Source organism: Lutra lutra, chromosome 9 (assembly GCF_902655055.1).
Source record: "Lutra lutra chromosome 9, mLutLut1.2, whole genome shotgun sequence".
NCBI lineage: Eukaryota > Metazoa > Chordata > Mammalia > Carnivora > Mustelidae > Lutra > Lutra lutra.
Window position 1 is genome coordinate 93,962,965 of NC_062286.1, and position 21,652 is coordinate 93,984,616.

At 43.7% G+C, this 21,652-nt stretch overlaps 1 protein-coding gene across 3 annotated transcripts in view; it reads right to left on the reverse strand.

Annotated features, from left to right (window-relative positions):
* The window catches only part of SYNDIG1 (synapse differentiation inducing 1), a 179,851-nt gene that overhangs the window by 142,591 nt on the left and 15,608 nt on the right, over positions 1-21,652 (reverse strand). The window lies entirely within an intron of this gene.

The following is a 21,652-nucleotide window of genomic DNA, read 5'->3' on the forward strand; positions in this document are numbered from 1 at the left end:
TTAGTCCCTGCTTCCCACTGGTCCTGGGACAGAACTCACTTACAAGAAGAGAAGCACATATGCAGAACAGGCCTATCATTTCAAAAAGGCTATGATTCCTTGTCCATGGTGACATCCAAGACTTGCCATTAGTAGCTCTGAAACAAGAATTGGAATATAAATCGTTTATTTGGGGGGTGGTTCCAGGAAGTGCTGGACAGGTAGGGCAGGGGACAGAGAGAAGATAAGAAAGGATGTCCTATTAAAAAGCCAGTTACTGCTGTAGGCAGCTCAGGCTCAGTCTTTTGGGGGAAGTTTAAGAGACCATGTCAAACATGTACTCAGTGTAATCTGACCTGAGGATCAAGGGAACTGGGACATTTGTAAACCAACTTCATTGGTCAAAACCTGATCCCAGGGCATTCACTCTCTGGCCCTTGAAACTTGTCCTAATATAGGCTGAGTGGTCTTCTACTGCTAGGAAAGTGGTGGAAAGCTGGAAGTGTTAGCCTATAAGGAGCTTTTGGCTTGCAGAGGTAGTTGTGCAGAAGATACACCTGTACATAAAACTCCTGGATGAGACATGGTGAGTGAAATTCTTCTTTAGATCCCTAAGGATGGATAATGTCAGAGGCAACATGGACCAAGCACCTCACAGTTTAGTATGTCACAACCATCTTGTAAAATGGTCCTTATTATTACCACTGTCATATTCAGAAGAGGGAACTGAGATACAGAGAGGTAAAATCAGGTCTGACAGTCAGACAGGTAATAAGTGGCAAAGTCTGGCCTCAGAACCCCTGCCCCAGCCTCTGCTCCATACTGTCTCTCATCAGAAACACAGTAGGCCATGCGACAGCCTACCTGTGAACAGCCTAGCTTAGGGCTGAAATAAATGGAATCCAACAAATGGGTGGGAAAAGTCTTCATTTGCTGCTACTTCTCGGCAGTGTCACATATGACACCTTAGCCACTACCCAGGGCCAGTGACTGTGGGTAATGGAAAATCCTCTTGGACTGCCATCAAGACACCACAGAGTGGACAGCTTAAACAGAAGACATTTATTTTCTCACAATTCTGGAAGCTGGGAAGCCCAAGGTCAAGGTGTTGGATGATTTGATTTCCAGTGAAGGCCTTCTTCCTGGCTAGCAGAAGTCCTTTTCCTCTCTCTGTCCTCACATAACCTTTCCTAGGCGTGTACCTGTGGGGAGACAACAGCAGTTTTCTCCCTTCCTCTTGTTATAAGGCACCAATCCTATCATGAGGACCCCACACTCATGACTTCAAATAATCCTTTTCATGTGCCAAAGGCTCCATCTCAAAATACCATTGTATTGAGGGCTAGGGCTTCAACATAGGGATTCTGGGGGAACAAAAACATTTAGTCCATAGTGCAATGAGGTAAGGACTTTCAAGAGTCTTAGTATAGCATCTACAGAAGTACAGTTTTCAGAGCAAAACACATACTACTATATAAAGTACAAAATAGAATTTACAACATAATAAAATATATGAAATATGCAAATATGTTATTTACCTAGATTAGTGGATAAAAAGAGATATATTTCTTTTCCTAAAAAACTTCAAGTTATTTCGCATTCTTGCTAGCTTGAGGAAATCTCATTTTTTCTCATTTTTAAAAGTGTTTATATAGTAGAGTTGGTAAGCCACCTGCTTCCATTTTCAATTTATCTTCACTAATTAGAAAATCCTCCCTTGGGCCACCCCCTTGGGTTCTGGAGCACTGGTCCTACTGTCAGCATCAAATGATGAGGACAATTCATTTTGCTTTATGGGAAATGGATCTCCCACAGCACAGACTTCTGAGTAGAGACCCCATATTCTTTCTCTCATGCTCCTCTGGGGCAGTGTTCATGCTCTGATAGACAGGACTGATATGATTAGCATTTTAAAAGCTGTGCTTTAACTAAGCATGTGGTAGAGCAGGATGACAAAGCCACATCTACAGCATTATAAATAATAAGAAGGGGCACATTGCTTCAATTAAGACAGAGGGGGGAAAAAGAGTATTTGCTTTTGTTTGCCAACTAAGAAACATCAGATTCTCTAAGTTGATACAGAAATGCCGAAATAGCCAAATATCTTGTAAAAATTCACAGACAAGGGATGAAAAACAGAACTTGGAGGAAAGGAAGGTGCTGAATCCTTTTTCTTTTTTTTTTATTTTTTAAACTTATGATGTGTTTCTACTTTTTCTGGCATCTTCTTCCAATTTTATTTATTCCAGTTGCATTAAAATATTCAAAGTAATATTTGTTTATTTCTAAAGAAACATTACAGTCATGATTTGGTATTTTTTAAAACGCCGTTTGTGGGCTGCGTGGGTAACTCAGTGGGTTAAGCATCTGTCTTTGGCTCAGGTCATGATTTCAGGGTCTTAGGGGCTTGACATCAGGCTGTCTGCTCAGTGGGGGATCTGCTTCTCCCTCGGCCTGCTGTTCCACCTGTTTGTATTCTCTCTCTCCTTTTCACTTACTCTCTCAAATAAATAAATAAAATCTTTTTAAAAAATAAGTAAAATGCCATCTGTGAGCTGTAGATGGGCAAATTGACACACTCCCTGGAGGACAGGGCTGACACACAGCCCGTGAGCTTCCATCTGTGCAGAGCTACAGACACTGGCTCCTCAGTCTGGGCGATGGAGGACTAGCTGGTCCATGTGGTCTTCCTCTCCTGATACTTGCAGGCCATCTGACTTCCTGCCTGGCCTCAGAGGAGGGCTGGGCATGCAGTGGGAGTGACTGTGGCATTCACAACAGCAGATATTTGTGTTAGGAACACGCTTTTCTCAGAATCATTAAAATTAATGGCATGATTCACACGGCTTCTATTCCTGTTCCCTCAGCTGATAATGGGAAATCAGCTGTTTATATGGTTTCCAACCATTCATAAGGAATTACATCTCATTCTAGAGATTTTTTCAAATGACAGGAAAGGGGTCACTCTTTGCTTTATCAGGAGTGCTTCTTTCCCTTGTTTCTCTCCCACCGGTGAGCAATCCCTGCCTGCAGAAGGCAGGAAGAACTGCTGTTTGCATGGGTAAGAGTCTCTGGAAACTCGTGAATCTAGTCTGGTACTGACCCATCCTTTGCATGTGACTTCTAATTATTAACACTAAGTGACAGAAAGGTTTATGTCACGACAGGTTGCTTTACATCGGTGCTTCTCGTGTGCTCCTATGGCCACTTACTTCAGCCTTGCCTGGGGCCACAGAGGTGAGCTCTGGAGAAGGGGAGCCCATGACCCTTCCTCCCGACCTGAAGTTAAACCTGAGTCACTCGGCGTGAGACACTGCATTCTTCTGTTCCTCTTCTGACCACTCATGCCTGTGAACTGGATCAGGAAGGCCTTCCTTCTCTCCCTAACAGGGTAGTGCTCAGTGCTCATCAGCATGCTCCTTCAGGGTCTAGGCTCTGATGTCACCCTGTGGGGACACCACCTGCAAAGGAGGCTGAAGGCTGTCAGAGCATTAGGTGCAGGAGACCGAACACAACCGCTCTCCGCCCCGCAGGAGAGCCTGCACTCTTTCCAACGGAAAAACACAGATTGTGGCAGTGCAGGTTGGGAAATCCATTTCTGATCATACTTAGCTGTCATCTTACCCATCACGGAAGTGAACATACATGTCACATTTAAGATCAGCGTGGCATACATCCTGAGATTCTCAATAGAATTAGCCAGATTCTGCCTGTTGGCTGCTGTTGCTGATATCTTCCGTAGCTCGTGGGTTTTCTGTCTAGCAGCAATAGTCCCCAGCGCTGATTAAAAACCCCTGTTCCTATTTAACTTTGGGAAAGAGACCCCGAGTTCCTGAAGAGGATTTGCTTTGACAATTCCATCCCTCTGAGTGCCGGGGGAGCATGCACCCCGCCACGCTGCGTGCAGTGTGGCATACACGGGGAGACGGCAGCTTGTCCCCCTTGAGGCCAAGTCATCATGAAACCTGAGCCCTCCATACAACAGAAAGCACTGAATTAAAAGAAGGGAGACCAAGCTTGCTTGATTTACAGGGGCTGGGCATCAGTCACCTGAGGTATTAAACACGGTAAAGTCTATTTAAAGATAGAAGAATAGAAGAATTCTGATAAAATTCCATGCTTCTAAGAACATATGAGCTGGTAATGAGATAATAAATGACGTGAATTGCATTAGTACAACTTTGGGGGGAGAAAATTCTTTAATAAGCTCACAAAAGCCAGATGTAGGTCAAAGAATCTCAAGGGGATTTTTTTTTTTGGAGGGGGAGAAATTGAGAATTATAAATAGATAAAAATTATATCACTAAAGAGAAAAGAAGGGTGAAAATATTTTTAAATATCTGAAGTACAAAAGTAGGCAGATGTGTGTCCCACAACCACGTTGTGGTACTTTGATACAGCACACACAAACACAATATCGTGTGTGGAATGGTAACGAGTCTTACTGCAGGTTTAGTGAAGGAAGGAGCCCAACTAATCTTCACCAGCACTGTGCTGTGTGCTTTCCTGTGCATCCCCCAACGTGATCAGTTTGCCTGCCCCAGCAAGAACGAACTGGAAGGCCTACTTTGTAGATGAAGAAACAGATGTTCAGAGAACATTAGTGTCTTGCCCAAGGTGCAAAACTAGTCAGTTAACAGAGCCAGAATTTGCACCCAAGCTGTGTGCTGGAGATCATTCCATTATTCAAAATGTCACACTTATGGAATCCAGAAGAATAAAAACTCAGGGATCCATGTAACAAAAGGTGTGTAAAACTTGTATAACAAAGATATAAGATGTTACTGAAGAAAAACACAGAAGAGTTAAATAAATGGAAAGGCATTCTGTGTTCACAAATTGGAAAACAACATTGCTAAAATGACAATAATGCTCAAATTGATCTACAGATTGGATGCAACCCCATCAATATTCCAGCTGGCATTTTGACAGAAATTGAAAAGCTTCCCTTAAAATTAAGAGAAATGCAAGAGACAGGATTCCTTTCTCGCTGCTTCTGCAACATGCACTTAACCTAACAGCTTTTGAATATAAAAATAGTAACGATCCCCACTTGTCAGGCAGTTACTATTAGCCTAGGGGGTTAGCACACATTACCCGTGTGTTCTTGTTCAAATTCCCTTCCGAACCTTAGGATTATATTATTCATTTTATATTTAAAGAAAGTTTGGTTCATGTCCCTGGATTTGATCCTAGTTCTGTCCAAATAAATTCCCATTGGCATTGTTACAGAAGGACCTTCTCTAGTGTCTATTCCAACTGTGACCAGCACCATCTAACGTTTGGATTGTCAATTCGGTATGTCTCAGAGGAAGGCCGTGTATCAAGGCTGCCCCTCTCGTCCTGCCCATGTGACACTCGAAGCCTCACTGTCATCACCCTACAGGGAATCAGTCAGTTTGGAATGGAAAGACATGGCCTCAGATTATAAACCAGGGTTACATCTGCGACATAAGCAGGAATAGGGGCAGGTGTAGCAATAAGAGATGGGTGTTTTGTGTCTCTTCCCTCACAAAAGGCAGAGATGGGAGGGGGTTTGCTCATGGCCATCAAGTGGCTGACCTTCAGAAGTAATGGAGGGTTGGTCTGAAGTGGGCTTACTGTGTACTGTACCTATCACCTGAAACATCTGACAAGGAACCTATCCTACCCCTCCATGTCTCTGAGCATGTTGTTAAAGCCCAGGCCCCAAAATTTAACTGGCCAATCCCATCCTAGCAGAGGAGATAAATCTGTATCTCCTGTGTCCCAGGCCATATCCTGGAACATTCCCCAAAACTCTTTTTAACCAATCAGTTTAAGTGTTATATAACAAATGAGAATCAACATTTCTGGGACCTTGAATTAAAGAGTATAAACCATTCTTACTGGGGGGCTGCCCCTAAACAGACATGGGAAGAGCACTGAGCAGGACCTTCATGGGGTGACCAGCAAGACCTGCAGCAGGATAAAGGGCATTTGTGGGTCACACCAGAGAGAGTACGCAGGCCTGTCAAGTGCTGCCCTCAGGCCTGGTATGAAAGCAAGGACTACATGGTGTCTGCCATGCCCTTGCTCCCCCCAACCAGCACAGTAAGGGCCCTGTTGGGGCAGCCACTCCGGCCTTCCCTAGGCAGAAGAGCAGGGGTAACTAGATTGAACCCTCAAGGTCCCAGACCCACCCTTGTGACAGTCCTTTTCCTGCCACTTGGAACCTCTCAGAGTTAGGTCTTCCTTCCTCCATCATGGCCTACTGATCCTTCAGGACTCAACCTCAAGGAGACCTTCAACAGGAATCACTCACAAATGGACATTGTCAGCACCTGGCCACTTCCTCTTCACCTTCCAACACTTAGGTCACTGTTTTGTGACTTCACTGCTCACGGCTCCTCCACCCCCTCTGGCTTCTCAAGGGCCCTGCTTTCCCTTCATCACTACTCAGCCATCCACACACAGGGCATTCCTCTACCTGTGCCAGTTCCCCAGCATCCCCCCACCTTCCCAATTCCCCCCAAGACCTACGTCCTAATGAACAGGCAGTGTGGTTGAGTCACACCAGCCAAGCTTCTACAGGGTCTTCCAGATGCAGATGTCCACAGGAACACTACCATGCTTCTCTCTGAGCATGCGGCTGCCTGGCACTCTGCTGGGAGAGAACCCCTAACACTCAGAGCCACAAGACACAACCTCGCTCTCCCTCCACCACTCACCAACTCCACATAAGCACTGGAGCACTGCTGCATGCCTGGCACAATCCCAGGCCTGGCATAGACGTGAACAAACCAGACAGAACCCCTGTCCCATGGAGCTTACAAGTAACTCTGTCAACCCCAAACCCCAGAGCCATCCTCCATTCTTCTCTTTCTGTGCTGATTCTCAGCATCCCAATCCTACCCCACTCATCCCCAGCATCCCCGGCACCCCACTTCACTCACAGCCATGCCCCACCTGGACCAGGGCAGCCATCCTCCACCCGCTCCCCCTTGAGCCTTCACATCCAGTTCTCACAGCAAGTTGGCCCTAGAAATGCTAACCTGACACTCTCCTTCTTCTACTTATAGCCTGCAAGGGCCTCTGTCTATATTTAGAATAAAGTCCAAACCAGTTAGCCTGGCCTGCAGTCCTGCACAATCCAGCCTCTGCCAGGTGCCCAGGCCCACCTCCTACTTCTGTACCCCCAAGCACTTGGAGATTCTTCAACACCAGCACCCACACCACTGGCCTCTTGGTGCCTGCTCTCAAAATACTGGTTTGCTTCTGGTTGGGTCCCACCCCACAGCCCTTCGCACATGTCTTGGCATGGTTGGATCCCTCTTGTTTCAGGATCTTAGCTCCAAAATCATTTTTTTTTAAATTTTTTATTTTTTCAGCATAACAGTATTCATTATTTTTGCACCACACCCAGTGCTCCATGCAATCCGTGCCCTATACAATACCCACCACCTGGTGCCCCCAACCTCCCACCCCCGACCCCTTCAAAATTCTCAGATCGTTTTTCAGAGTCCATAGTCTCTCATGGTTCACCTCCCCTTCCAATTTCCCTTAACTCCCTTCTCCTCTCCATCTCCCCTTGTCCTCCATGCTATTTGTTATGCTCCACAAAATCATTTTTTTTAAGATTTTATTTATTTATTTGACAGACAGAGATCACAAGTAGGCAGAGAGGCAGGCAGAGAGAGAAGGGGAAGCACGGTCCCCATGGAGCAGAGAGCCCAACGTGGGGCTCAACCCCAGGACCCTGAGATCATGACCTGAGCTGAAGGCAGAGGCCTAACCCACTGAGCCACCCAAGTGCCTCTCTTTTCTTAAAGACACTGTCCCTGACTGCCACATACATTGTTCCACTCTCCCCCAGTCAACCTGCCACCTGAAACTGTTGTCTTCATAGTACTTACCATGGTCTACAACTTTTTTGTTTTCTGTGCCTGTCTCTTCTCTGTACCTGTTTATCTACCTGCCCCCAAGGAGTATGCACTCCATGATAGCCAAGACATTTTCTGACCCACTGTCAGATAGGACCACTGGATCCTATGCACTCAGAACAGCTTGGCACATAAAAATGTTTAACTGTTGGTCAGATGAAAAAAAACTAAGTCTTTCTGGGAGATACCAGACCACACTTTTCTAGATGCTTCTTTCACTTAAACTTTTACTTCAGACCCTGAACATTTGACTCTGGCATGTTCGTGACTTATCATCCAGACTGGCCACTTCTGGGCATGGAAAGGTCCGTGACCAGAGGGACACCAGTCATATAAAGCTGTGAGGTCACCCGTTTGGGTCTGCTCTTAACCAGTCTAGTTACAAGCGTGAGTGTTCATCATGCATTTGATGGCAGCAGCACTGGCTTTACTTGCTCACGATTCTCCTGGGCTCAGCATGCAATCAGGATGGAGTGGGAGCTCACAGCCCCTTCTCCAGCAGAGGAGGTGAGGAAATCACAGACCAAAGTAGCCCCATATGTGAGACTTTTATGAAAGATGGTCTGGAAATCTCCAGAAACCTATGTTAAAATGAGAGGTTATTATTTACAAAGAATATTTGATATTGGGAGAAAATCCAGTTAAAATAAATCCACTTAACACAGGAACCAAACTCCACAATAGTATGCATGTGCACATGTGGGGTGTATGCCAGAAAAGGAAACCCAAAGCTATGTAAGTGAGTTCATTTAATCTTTAACAAGATTTAGATTATAATTACAAATGTGTGCTAATTCTCAGAGCAAAGAATGATAAAGTGTTGTTTAGGTTTGCTGGTGCAATTAATTCTTCCAGTGAAACTGACTTTGATGCTAATTGGAAAGAGAATGATTTTTGGGAAAGTATTCAAGGCTTCCCTAACTACTGTGAGGATTTCTCAATACTTGGATAGCTTTGTATTACAAAGTGCCTTACCTGTCAGGAACCTCCTAGATTGTCTCTTCCATTAATGGGTTAGCACAGTGGGACTGTCATAATCACTGCTTTGCATGAAGCCAGTGCCCAGAGTCGCCCACACTGACACCGTGAACTCCTGCCACTGTGCGAGTTATGTGGTTTCTCTTTGCTTGGAGGATCTGGCTGGCAGCAGGAAGCCCCTGCCCCATGGCAAGGAGAGGTGCTGGTATGGAAAGGGAAGGGCTGCCTGAGGGTGCTCACAGAAGGTGAGCTGGTCAACAAGCCCTTCCCCATGCATCCCATGACCAGGGAGGATCTTCATACCACTCCCTGTGGGAGGAGGTAGGGTGGCGGGGGTGGGGAGATGGCGAGGCCACTATCTCACAGGTCCTACTTGACACTGTCTTTATACTCTCTGTACTCTGTGGTACTGAAAAAAAGGGACTGTGCAAATCTGACTCAGCCCATTCCGTGAAGAAAACAGAAGGCATTCCTGTCATTTATCCTGCAAGGGGGTGATGGGTGACATTTTATTGTTTGCTTTTTCCTTTGGGACTTGGAGGTTTACCAAAGTCTCCCAAGCCAGGATGAAAATACACATGTCCTTTGGAGTGGCCAGGAGCAGATCTCAGACAGGCATCTGAGCCCAAGCTACAGCTTAGCTGAGCTGAGCCTGCCCTTCCTCTTGCTCACCTGCCCTGCCTCTCCTGTCTAGTGATTCCCCATCTTTGACCTCTCATTCAAGGCATAGCTTGGGGGCTGCTTCCAGGGTTCAGTGTTGATCTTGGCAGGGCTCGACACCGACAAAGAACCACAATGCCTACCAGGAACCAGCAAAGGAGTGAGCACATTCTGAGGGGCATGGACGGAGAAGGTGCTACTCAGTGTCCATGTGGGTGCCTAGAAGTTCACCATCAGCAAAAAGGCAGAAGAGCACAGTGGTCAATAGCCTCAGCTCTCACTAGGCCCCCTGTTACCTGGGTCTCCCGAGCAAACCTGTGCCTTGCTGAGTGTTAAACAGAAGTAGCAGCATTTCCTATCATGCCCATAATGGAGTATCTATTTTAGCCCTGTTTTTGTTCCCTTTACCCATCCTTTTCATTTCTTATTATTTTTTATACTTTTATGCTTTTTTTTAAATATTTTGGTTTCTTTTGATGTATTTGTATCAAAGAAAACTATCAGCTTCCCAAGGGAAGGTACCACATCTTCTATTTTCTTGTATTCCCAGAAAGCACATTGTATGTAGTGGGTGCCCAATGAGTTGGGATTCTGAGCAAAGGAATTGAACCATCTTTACTCATAACCATACTTCTGATTTCTTCAAATATTCTCAAATGCTGTCAAGTTGTTGTCCTTTGTCAACATTTGATTAAGTTTCCTGTGTTATCATTTGATCTTAACATAAATGTTCACATTGGGTGCCCATCTGGGAGCCACTCCTGAGATGTACCCCAAATGTGTCTATACCCCCAGGCTTCAGAAGTCCTTGATGGACTTGGCGTGGGTCCACCATGGGAACAATGATGAAAGTACCTCCACATGCAGTGGCCCCCATGACTACCCCTGGATGCCCTCTCCTATGGGCCCGCCTCTATAATGACTGTCTTTGTCAAAATCAGCTGCTGGTAATGTTCAGGAGGTAGCATCTGAGACTTCCCCCCTTTAATCCACCATACCTGTCAACCTGTCAGCCTGCTGAGAAAGAGTATGCATTGTTTTGACATGACTTTTTCAGTACAAAGACTCCACGAGTGTCCTCCCTTCTCCAGGCTATTTGCAAACTGTATTCTCCCAGCCTATAGAGATCTCAAATCTCCAGGGGGCATCCTTTGCTTTGCTTTATTTAGTATTCCACTCCCACCACTTACACATTCAAAAACTCCTAATCATTGTAACTGACCTCCCATTCACTCCAGCCAATGGATTGGTACCAAAGGGCCAAATCCACAGGGCCTGTTAAACGAAGCACATTCGGCCTATTGAAAGCTTATTTTCTGTAAGTTTTGTGGTCTTGGACTGCTGAATGGCTCCACCTGCCCTCACCTGCTGCAGTAGTCAGACCCACAAGGCCATGAGTATGGCACCTCACTAGAGGTCTCAGTCCTCTCTGCTGGGCTCAGGAAGGTTGCTCTGGGCCAGTTCCTCTGGGATTTGCTTCCTCCCTGGTTCTGCTCCCACTTAGATGGTTTGAGTTTAAATGTAGGTGTGACATCTACCTCCTCACCCTCCATATCCACCCAGAACCTGGCATTCCAGGCCCCAGCATTGCCTCACCCACCATACCAAGGCTTCTGACCAGCCCATCCTCCAGAGCTGGCCTCTGCTAAGGCCCTACATGAGCAAACATTAGTGACAGCTATAGCATGCTAGCCCCAAGTTGTCAGATCATGCTGAAGGCTACTTATCTCTCACCCTGCATAATTGCCATGACAACACATGCATGGGCAACTGGGGCCTCCTCTTTATTCACAGGGAAACTGAGGTACAGAGAGATTGAATAATTTCCCAGAAAGTAAGGGATAAGCCAGAGTCACCCCTTATCAGACTGACTGCAGAGGCTCCAAGCACAGACTCATTTACTCCCCCACAGCTTTTCCTCTCTCTGCGCCAGCAATCAACTGACCCTCCCCAAGCCACTGTGCCTTGATTCCCTTCTTCTCAGCTTCTCTCCATTTCCCAGATGGCACAAGCAAAACCCATCCTTGCAGGCTCATAGGCAAAGGTGAAATAACTCTCTATAAATAAAAATCAAGAAACCACAAGACAGGCTTTTCATAAAGTACTCCAGGAACTGTAATCTGTGTGCTTTTTGTCAGGCATGGAAACAAACTGATTACCCCCTCCCCCCCCAAAAAAAAAAAACCACGCACAAAAGAAGAGTTCCCCTTTGGCCCTTATCCCAGTCATTACTAGGAACAAAATGGAAAGAGTCCACTTATATACAAAAGCTTAGAGTTCCAAATTTACCTCATGGTCCTCACCTGGCAGTTCATGTTCTCAGGCTCCTGGCTGCCCTCCCTCCCTGCCTGCTACACCTTTGCTGTTATTTATGGGCAGGGATGCAATGGACCCATCTCTGGGGGCTTTGTTTGGATCCTGCCAGCTAGATGAACTAGGGGCTCAGATGCACCCAGGGCAGGGGGTGCCTCTTGGTGAAGACATGAAACATGCCATGAGGCTTTTTTAACACAGTCTAGGAACTGTGGCCAGAAAGTCTAAAGCTCAGCTAAGTACATACAGCTATCTGTGCCTCCAAGTGCTGTCCACTGGCTGGCTGCTTGCCAGGCTCCCAGGAGCAACTCAGTGCATCAGAGATGATTGTGGTGGCTGGGTTTAGTGCCCAGGGTGTTTGTGTGCATGTCTATATGTATCCATGTGACTGTTAATGTGCATATGTGTGTTTGTGCGTGTGTGTGTGTGTGTGTGTGTGTGTGTGTGTGTGTGTGAATAGATGTACCTGTGTATGTGTGTTGGTATGCCAGTGTGAGTGCCCATGTAAATATGTGCGTGCCTATGTGTGTCTGTGTGAAGGAATGGGGATAGGAATGTTGAGGATATTGTCTCATAAAAGAAGCTGTACATCCAGTTCTAGGTCAGGGCACCTACAGGAATCTCAGCCTCCACAGGCAGCTTAGACTTGCCAAGACCATGAACAGGACTGAGTCACTGCAGGGGAAAAGAGGATTAACACAAAAAAGGCTTTTTATGGACTATAGGGGGGACATCCTGACCCAAGAATCAATGCCCTATTCTAGAACAGCAGATTGATATCAATCCTTTCATCCCAGAGCCCAGTAATGCCCTGACCCAGGCCTGGTCCTGGCAAGTCCAGGACTGATGTCTTTAGCTGAGAATCCTGGCGGAGAGTCTTTTTCCACACCTTGGTCTCACTTAGCTCATTGATATGGCACATTTGGTCTTCCTGAGGAATAAGAGAATTCTCCACAAAGGCTGAATAAATGGGGATTCATCTTTCCTAAGCAGGAACCTAAGCAATGCACAGAGAAGGTCTCATTGTCCCCATGTCTACAGGTCCCAGGACAGAAGAACCCTGCCTCTCTTTAGCTTGTTGCTGGAATCTGGGAATGGTTTGGAGCCTGGAGAAGGAAGAGGCCAAGGCAGGTGATTAATCATCACTCTACTCAAGTGTTGATCTACCTTATTTTCAACACACCATCAGGTAGTGTGAACCACAATTAGGTGACAGGGACATCAAGTGTGGATGAGAAAAACAATTACTCCATAAGGCACTGCTTTAAGCACTCTGTATGTCGGAAGGATGAGAAATGTCTGGCTTTCTAGGGTCTGGTTTAGTGGGAAGACAGCAGTTTGCATGGTCCCAGCTTGGACTCTTTCACAAGCTGAGACCATGTGCCAAGTCCAAACAAGTGAGTTCAAGACATGAAGACTTCGTGAATCCTGACTCAGAACTGATGCACTGCCACTCTCATCTCATTGTGTCGATCAAAGTCAGACACATATCCCGTCCAGATTCAAGAGAGGAAAATGGTCTCTTCTTGAAGGGGGTGGTGCAAAGCAGAGTATGTGGAGAGATAAGAGGGAGGAAAGATGTGTACAAAGAGTCTATGTTTTTTATCCATATCTAATTCATACAGACAAAATACTAAGGAGGGAAGGAGCTGGGGAGGGGAGGTTGGCATGCATGTATATTCATACATGTACTCACACATTTATACATGCATATGTGTGTGCATGCAGACACATGCATAAAGATACTTATGTAGGCATATACATATTCATTTATTCATTTAGCCTCATGCATACCAAGAAATGTGCTAGACTCTCTGCAAACTTCACATTCTTTGAGATAATGCACTTGTCTCCAGTTTAGAAGTGGAGAAACCAGAGCATAGAGGTTAAATAGCTCAGATGGTCATGGACTAGTCTCTTCTGAGCCTGGGCTCTGATTATGTGCCCTTGCAACACATACCAATAAACCCAAAGACACAGTAGTCACCAAATCTTGGATCTGTTTTTCTATCTCTGAAGATTTAAATAAATAGGACACTGGGAATTTGTTTTTATTATGTATTACATAAGACAAACTTTAAGCATGTTATATTTCTTGACCCCAAATCCAGGTTATGTAAGTTTACTTAAGATAAGTAAAACCATATGTAAAAGCCCTCAGCAAGCCTACACTGTTGGCATCTTCAGCTGAACAGCTGCTACGCTCTCTTGACTCAGACCAGTGACAACAGAGGAAGTCCATCTCTTCTGTGCCCCAAATATCACCCATCTCCTCCCCTTATCCAGTACCATAATCTGAGCCTTTACTACCTGGATGCTTAAAATGCACCCCAGGAACAAGTGGCATTGTCATCACCTGACATTTGCTAGAAATGTAGGCTCTCAGGCTCCAGCCCAGATCTGCTGAGCCAGAATCTCTTTGTCTGCAAATCCCCAGGTGTTTTGTGTATGCATTAGAGTTTGGGGAATACAGCCTTTTTAAAAAAGATCTTTTATTTAATTCATTTGAGAGAGAGAGAGAGAGAGAGTGCTTGCCAGTAAGAGCACTAGCAGGGGGAACGGTTAGAGGGAGAGGAAGAAGCAGACTCCTTCCTGAGTAGGAAGCCTGACACAGGGCTATATCCCAGGACCCCAGGTTCATGACCTGAGCTAAAGGCAGACATTTAACTAACTGAGCCACCCAACCACCCCAGGAACACAGCTTTAACAGATATTTCAGTAAGCAAAAGTGATTCAACTTTAATATTATTGACCGAACTCGATTTATATGTTTTACATTATATCTGTGCAAGTCAATTTTTCAATATTCCCAGATGCGTCTATTGTGCAGTCAAGTCTGAGCACCACCTGGACCTGGGATACTCAGAGTGAGGCAAAAGCACAAGCTAGGAGTATGGTGCAGGTTCAGGAATCCCCATCCCAACCCTTTCATCAGAATCTGCACTCTACCAATGCCCCAGATGTGCTAACTTAAGCTGAGCAGTTCTGCTTGGCCTCAGTCCAGGTCCTCTACTTGGATTCCCCAGCCCAAGCTCAAGCTTTGCCACCCCTCTTTTACCCACCTGGATGCCATCCCTCCCCCACACACTATACACAATTTCAGTGTCACCAGCAAACCACTGATTGTTCCTTGTGTTCACATGTGTTCTGGACTTCCCATCCCACATCTATCACATGATGTCCCTTTGGTGTTGGTGACAGTCAGAGGCTGAGTAGAGTATCCACCCTAGGATATCCTCATCCTTAAACCCAGGCATTCTTATAACCAGGAGTGGCTGAAGACACAGCTCTAGCCAAAGAAAACTTTGGGCAAATGTTTTTTGGGGGACTGTCTATGTCTCCCACTTCCTGCCTTGATTTCAAATCTTATGCCTTGAGTAGCAGCAGCCATCTGGGGCCCAGGAGGATGGAAGTGCTGCAGACCTGACTACACTGAGCTGTTGAGTCTGTACCTCCCACCTCCAACATCTTCATCTGTTGCTACCCTCCCTTTGGCTTGGTCAGGGACTACTGATGCAGTCCTTCTCTTGTAGGCTAGTATCATGTCAGAATAATAAACCCTATAGTTCAGCTCCCCTGTGTCCCTGGTTTTCTGTTATTATTGCAGTTTCAGTTTGTGAAACTGAATTAAAAAAAAAAAAACTCATGTAAAATAGAGCTGAGATCCCTATGACCCTACAGTTGCACTACTGGGTATTTAACCCGAAGATACAGATGGAGTGAAAAGAAGGGCCATCTGTACCCCAATGTTTATAGCAGCAATGGCCACAGTCGCCAAACTGTGGAAAGAACCAAGATGCTCTTCAATGGACGAATGGATAAGGAAGATGTGATCCATATACACTATGGAGTATTACGCCTCCATCAGAAAGGATGAATACCCAACTTTTGTAGCAACATGGACGGGACTGGAAGAATTATGCTGAGTGAAATAAGTCAAGCAGAGAGAGTCAATTATCATATGGTTTCACTTATTTGTGGAGCATAACAAATAGCATGGAGGACAAGGGGAAATGGAGAGGAGAAGGGAGTTGGGGGAAATTGGAAGGGGAGGTGAACCATGAGAGACTATGGACTCTGAAAAACAATCTGAGGGTTTTGAAGGGGCGGGGGTTGGGAGGTTGGGGGAACCAGGTGGTGAGTACTAGAGAGGGCACGGATTGCATGGAGCATTGGGTGTGGTGCAAAAACAATGAATACTGTTACGCTGAAAAGAAATTAAAAATAAAATAAAGTAAAATAAAATAAAATAGAGCTGAGAGAAGAGCAACCTACGGAATAGAAGATATTTGTAAATGATATATCCAACAAAGGGTTAGTATCCAAAATATATAAAAAACTGATGCAATGCAGCACCCCAAAAACACATAATCCAATTTAAAAATGGGAAGAAGATGTTTCTCTAAGGAAGACATCCAAATGGCCAACAGATAATGAAAAGATGTTCAACATAACTCATCATCTGGGATATAGAAATCACAATCACAATGAGATGCCACCTCACACCTGTCAGAATGGCTAAAATCAAAAACACAAGAAATAGCAAGTGCTGGCAAGGGTGTGGAGAAAAAGGAACTCTTTTGCACTGTTGATAGGAATGCAAACTGGTGTAGCTACTGTGGAAGAGTATGGAAGTTGCTCAAAAAGTTAAAAGTAAAAACACCCTGCAATCAATTATTACACTATTAGGTATATACCTCCAAAATACAAAAATACTAATTCAAAGGGATATGTGTACCTCTATGTTTATTGCAGCATTACCTATGATAGTCAAAGTCTGGAAGCAGTCCCAATGTCCATTGACAGACAAATGGATAAAGAAGATGTGTGTACATACATAAAATAGAATATTACTCAATCATAAAAAAGAAGGAATATTTGCTATTTGCAACAATGTGGATGGAGCTAGGGTATATTATGCTAAGTGAAATAAGTTGGTCAGAGAAAGACAAATACCATATGTTTTCACTCATGTATGGAATTTAAGAAAAACAAATGAACACAGGAAGAAAAAGAGAAAGAGACAAACAAATGAACACAGGAAGAAAAAGAGAAAGAGATGAACCAAGAAACATACTGTTAAATGTAGAGAAAAAAATGATGGTTACTAGAGTCGAGAGGGTGGGGGGATGGGTGAAATAGGTGATGCGGGTTAAATAGTATACTTATCATGATGAAAAATAAAATGAAATTAAATTTAAAAAGTAAAAACAAATGGAGACAGGCCACATTATTTTGATAAATGGTAACATAATCATAATTCAATCTGAACTTTAAATAAATGGCCATTTGTATAATATTTTCTTCTTTTTTATGAAAAAGCCACACAATTGAAAAAAAAAAAAAAAGAAACACAACTGACCATAACATGTCTTTCTAGGCAAATTCCAGAAGTTAGAGTATCATAGCACAATGTGTGACCCACGGGTCTTCTACCCCTTCTAGAGCTTCAATATTTTAAGTGTCTATCATTATAACCAAACATAGTGTGAGATGGTCAGAGCTTTCTAAACTGCTGCTATATTAGGAATCATTTTAGTTTAGCTGTATTTAATTGTTTTCTAATGGTTCTTAGCCAGATTCCACATAAATAAATGCTTGTTTGCTGTATGAAAGTTTATAGAACTACTTTATAACTCTAATGAGGTAGAATACTACTTGCATGCTAACTGACAACCTACAGAACAATTATCAGAATGTGCATCATCATAAAAAAGAAAATAAAAATAAAAGAGAGTCAAGATGCCAGAAAGGGGAGTATTCATGCCCTCACACTCCTAAACTTCAGATTCCAGAAGGAAGGTACCTTACATTTTCCATCAGTAAGAACTCTACTTTACTATATCCATAAGGAGTAGAAAATATTTTCTCCTTGCCCAACAACAGTCCAGCCAATGAGAAACTGCCACAACTCAGCCAAAAAGAAATCATCACTGCTATAAAGTCTCATCCTCCCTCAGTGGACTTTCATAAAAGCAGCCCCTCCCAACTTATTCATTTTTCTGTATAAAGTAATGGTTTCTTTCCTTTGTCCTTCAGACTTGCCTTTAGTTTGGCCATAGCCTGCATGTCCCAAATTGCAATTCCTCTGCCATTCTCAAATATATCTATTTTGCTGGTAAAATAATCAGCTGTTTTATTTTCAAGCTGGACAATTTCTAACCTATGTGCTCACACAATTGCATAAAGAGATCTTTGTATTTTGCATGTCAATAAAAGAGACAAAAAAAATGTTGGAAAGCAAAAAAAAAAAAAAAAAAAAAAAAGGCTAGATCCAAATCAGCTTTGCCACTAATTTCTGTGTAACTCTGGAGAAGTTATTAGACATACAAAGACATGAAACTTCCAGTTTTTTTCTCACCTTTCCCTTCTATGTCTTCAGTAAAATTATTGGGGAAAGACAGAATTGAACCAAATTCCTAAGACCTATAATTCACTTCGTAATAACTAACCCGCAGAACGTACAATATTGGTGCTATTAACCTGTGCCCCAGTTTCTGACTATGAACCTAACAGAGCATCACACTTTAGAATATACTTTTGAGAAATAATTTAACATGCTAAGAATTTATATTGATATTGGAAAATAAGTGAGAAGCTATGGAAGAATCTACACAGTTTAAAAAGATGGTTTTAGATCATTTGCTGTTGAGAAAGGGTTCCAATTTTCATTTATCTGTGATCTAAAGACCTACCATGCAGAAAGTACATAATTTGAGTATTTTACTTTTCAGTATTTGTATCAGATCATATTTTCCAAAAGTGGACATAACAGTATTTTCCATCCCACAATTATTTCACAATGTGTCCTTGGTGCTTCTGTCATTGGGAGGTGGGGACCCTGTCCCCTTCCCTGAACCTAGACAGGCTTGTAACTCACATGTAATTAATGAGTGTGGCAGGAGAGTCATTACGTGACTCCTGAGGCTATGTCAGAAAAGTGTTTGTGGCTTGTGTCTTCTGCCTGAAAACTCTCTGGACCTCTGAGCAGTCATTGAGGAAGCCCAATACCTCAAGGCTGCCATGCTTCAAGGAAGCCCAATGCAACCCACATGGAAAGGCCACATGGAGAGTTCCTGAGGTTTAATAGAGCTTCCTAGCTGATGTCCAGCTGTCCAAATTCCCTAATCTTCCAGCTCTAGATACCATCTGTCTGCACCCTAAAAACAGACCAGATTTGGACATACCCAGATGCCAACTCTCCAAATTGCCAACTCTCAGAATGTGAGTATTTTATGCTAGAAAGTTTTGGGGCAACCTATAAGTAGCAATAGGGAGCCACAGCTGTCTGTGACTTAATCTTACTGTCTACAGTTTCCCATCCAGTCTTCTAGATTCCAGTAAACACCATTGTTTCAGATCAGGTTCTAAGGCCCTGAAGAAATGCCATATCTGACCTTTGATCCTTATCCTGAACTCTGCCTAGAAGAGTCCTTCTTTCGACTTCTTCTCTGGTCTAACCCTTCCATCTTTTGAGTCGTGGCTGAACCTTGCCACAACACCCCCACCCCTTGCTCTGATTGAGGTCTCTCCAGGTCCCACAGCTCCTGTACCCACTGTATCATCCTGCTTGCTCGCATGCAGAGAAAGTGAAGCCCCTTAACATCAGATAAGCCCTTGAGGGTACAGTGAAGATCCCCAGGTTTTCCTCTTATCTCTGACATCTAACACAAATAAAGCACATGGTAGGCTCTGAGGTCTCTCCAAGCCGCACAGCCCCTGTACCCGCCTGTAACACCTTGCTTGCATGCATGCAGAGCAAGTGAAGCCCCTTCCCATCAAACAAACCCCTGAGGGTACAGTGCATGTTCCAGTGAAGGTTCTCTTGGAAGACGGAGAAGACAGGACCCTGGGGAGAGTAGCAGACAGGATGCCAATGACGTGAAGGAAGACAAAGGAAGCAGCACTCCGTCTAGCATCACAGGACCATATAAATGTCATATGCAATAAAGGCTGTTTTCAGAAAAAGGCGGGGTGGGGGGCGCCTCAGTGGCTCAATCAGTTAAGTGTCTGCATTCGACTCAGGTCGTGATCCCAGGGTCCTGGGATCAAGCCCCACTCCTGCTGGGGGCCTGCTTTCCCTCTCCCTCTGCTCTTATTCCTGCTCTCGCTATCTCTCTCTGTCAAATAAATAAATAAAATATTAATAAAAAATTGTTTGTTATTTTTGACATCTAACAAAAGATAGAGCACATGGTAGGTACTTGAGATATGTTGAATGAATTACTTCTAAGGAGTCTCCACAGTTGTAGGTTTTAGAGTCATGGGAGAGGGCTTGTATGAGTGTGTGCAGACAAGAGGGTGAGAACTCACTCAAGCTGGGGATGCTGGGAAGGAAGGGAAGAAAGACTTTTTCCAGAGGAAGAGAAGTCAAGAGAGGGCAAACATTGACTGAGCACCTCCTACTGTGTGCAAGGCTCTAGGCATGGGACATAAGAATACAAAATAGAGCAAGGACAAAATAACATCTTTTCTAAAATTTTTTGCTTGCTTTAACTCAAATGGAAATAATTGATCAATTAGAACATTAGAAGAGTACATAAGGAAAGAAATAAAATCTGCATATAAGGTATTTTCCAAGCACACATGAATTTTTCTCCCTCTGCATGTAAGTGCAGTTTTGAGTTCTGCATCACTGCAACCTGAGCGTGCATTACTCACTTTGCATGAACACCCTTTACTCCCCTTTTAGAAGGTTCCAGGTTTCCCACTTCCCCCAAAGCATGTATGAACATGTAACCAAAAAACTTTATCCAGAACTCTGATTATTTCCATAGGGTAGATTTTTATTTTTTATTGCAAAAGCAGCATATGTTTATTTTTATAAATTTATTTTTTCCAGCTCATTTATTTGCCTTATTTCAGAGTTAGTCAGATGTCATGGGATTCACAGTTCTAGTGTTTTAAACTTTTGGAAGTTTGTGCCCCACTGCTTGCACAGAGAAGAAGGGAGAGGTACTGTTTAGATCCATGGGCACTCTTTGGGCTCTCCCTCCAGGGGGTTCTTCTGATGTGTCATTTTTTTGCAGCTGTTCTTCTTGCTCCTGACATTTTGTCTCTTTAAATATCTATCTTTTTGAAGGTAGGAAGTTTTTTTATTCTCATGACCAAAGAGATTTCTATATCCCATTTTTTCTTTCTTTGCAGTCCTTTATGATAATCATACAGAAAATATTGTCCACCAAAAATATAAATGTAAACCATAGTAGTGTGTATAAAGTAAAAAACAAACAAAAAACATGAAAGTTCCTACTCTTGCCCTATTCCTCATAGCTACTATTGATAATTTGGAAAACAGTCTTCCAACATGTTTTGAATGAATATATGAATCACAACCCCCACACACAGAATAATGCATCCACACAATTTTTAACATATTTCTTTCTAGATTTCTATCTTTATTATCTTGTCATGGATATGCATCTGTTTAAATACATACCAGGCATTGTCCTGGTCAATGGACCAAGTATTGAGTCTGTCTTATTATTTATTAGAACTTCATTATTTTACATATTTAATCATTTCATGTCAGACATTTAGGGTTTTTTCCCTAATTTTTCATTATTTCAAGTCTAAATATACATATTTTGCAGGTATCTTAGAATTGCTACCTAATGGATTCATGTATGGGATCCAGGAGGTAACAAAGGACCTGGATGAACATTTCATGATAGCTTTTGAGACAAGGGCTGACTCAACTCTGCCGCACAGAGAACCAGAGAGCTCATGTCTGCCTCAAGTGTCCTTACTGACATGAGCAGCACCATCTTGGAGCCTATGCAATTGTTTTGGAAGGAAGATGTATCTTCCCAAACTAATTT